This window comes from Penaeus monodon, chromosome 31 (assembly GCF_015228065.2).
Source record: "Penaeus monodon isolate SGIC_2016 chromosome 31, NSTDA_Pmon_1, whole genome shotgun sequence".
Classification (NCBI taxonomy): domain Eukaryota; kingdom Metazoa; phylum Arthropoda; class Malacostraca; order Decapoda; family Penaeidae; genus Penaeus; species Penaeus monodon.
This window is the reverse complement of record NC_051416.1, coordinates 7,703,565-7,704,304: the sequence shown is the minus strand read 5'-3', so window position 1 is coordinate 7,704,304 and position 740 is coordinate 7,703,565. Positions and strand designations below refer to the sequence as shown.

General features: G+C 51.8%; 1 protein-coding gene across 2 annotated transcripts in view; it reads right to left on the bottom strand.

Moving 5' to 3' along the window:
- LOC119593025 (cadherin-99C-like) overlaps positions 1 to 740 on the bottom strand; it is a 76,147-nt gene that overhangs the window by 68,304 nt on the left and 7,103 nt on the right. The window lies entirely within an intron of this gene.

The following is a 740-nucleotide window of genomic DNA, read 5'->3' as shown; positions in this document are numbered from 1 at the left end:
CCTAAAGTTTTCAGGCCATACCGAACCAGAAATGTACCTTAGATCTTTACTATTCATAAGCCAACCCAGGGCGGCCTCGTCAGCCACAACATATGCCTTGGGTTTTGGTTTTCGACTTTCTAAATTGTCACAAAATCTAATGGAGCCACAGCAAGAAGCAAACGTATTCTAGGTCGACCATTTTGTTTCGAAAGATTTGTCTTTTTTCATGAAGCAAACCAAAATTAATTCAAAGTGTCCTCGTCGGCCACAACATCCTATACTCTCTCACAAACCCAATGAAGCTTGAAGCCATCAGTCGTGTACTTTTCCGGACGGTCTGCTCCTCAGGCATGGGAAGCAGCAGCACTGTGTACTGAGGCATTCATGTATAGTGGAACTGGCCTCGCAATAAACAGAAGCACACTGGACATCACAGATTCACAGTCGCGTATTCTACACTGTGCCTACCACGCACTCTGATCACCTATGCTCTCACGCCACAGTCCCTGATGAGAGTGTCACCCACGTGCTCGCGTGCTCACGAAGCTCCGAGCGTGACGCTGTAGTTTGCCGCCGAGGCGCCGCGTTCGTGACCCCAGCGGTTGCCAGCAGCTGCCATGATGCCGCTGTCTCGCTGGGTCATAGGCGGGGTCGACCCACATCCTTCCTCGAGGAGCCACCGGCAGCAGAGAGCACAGACAGGCGGATGAGCCCCTCACACACCGTCGGAACTGCTTAAGGCTGTGCTATCACTCTAG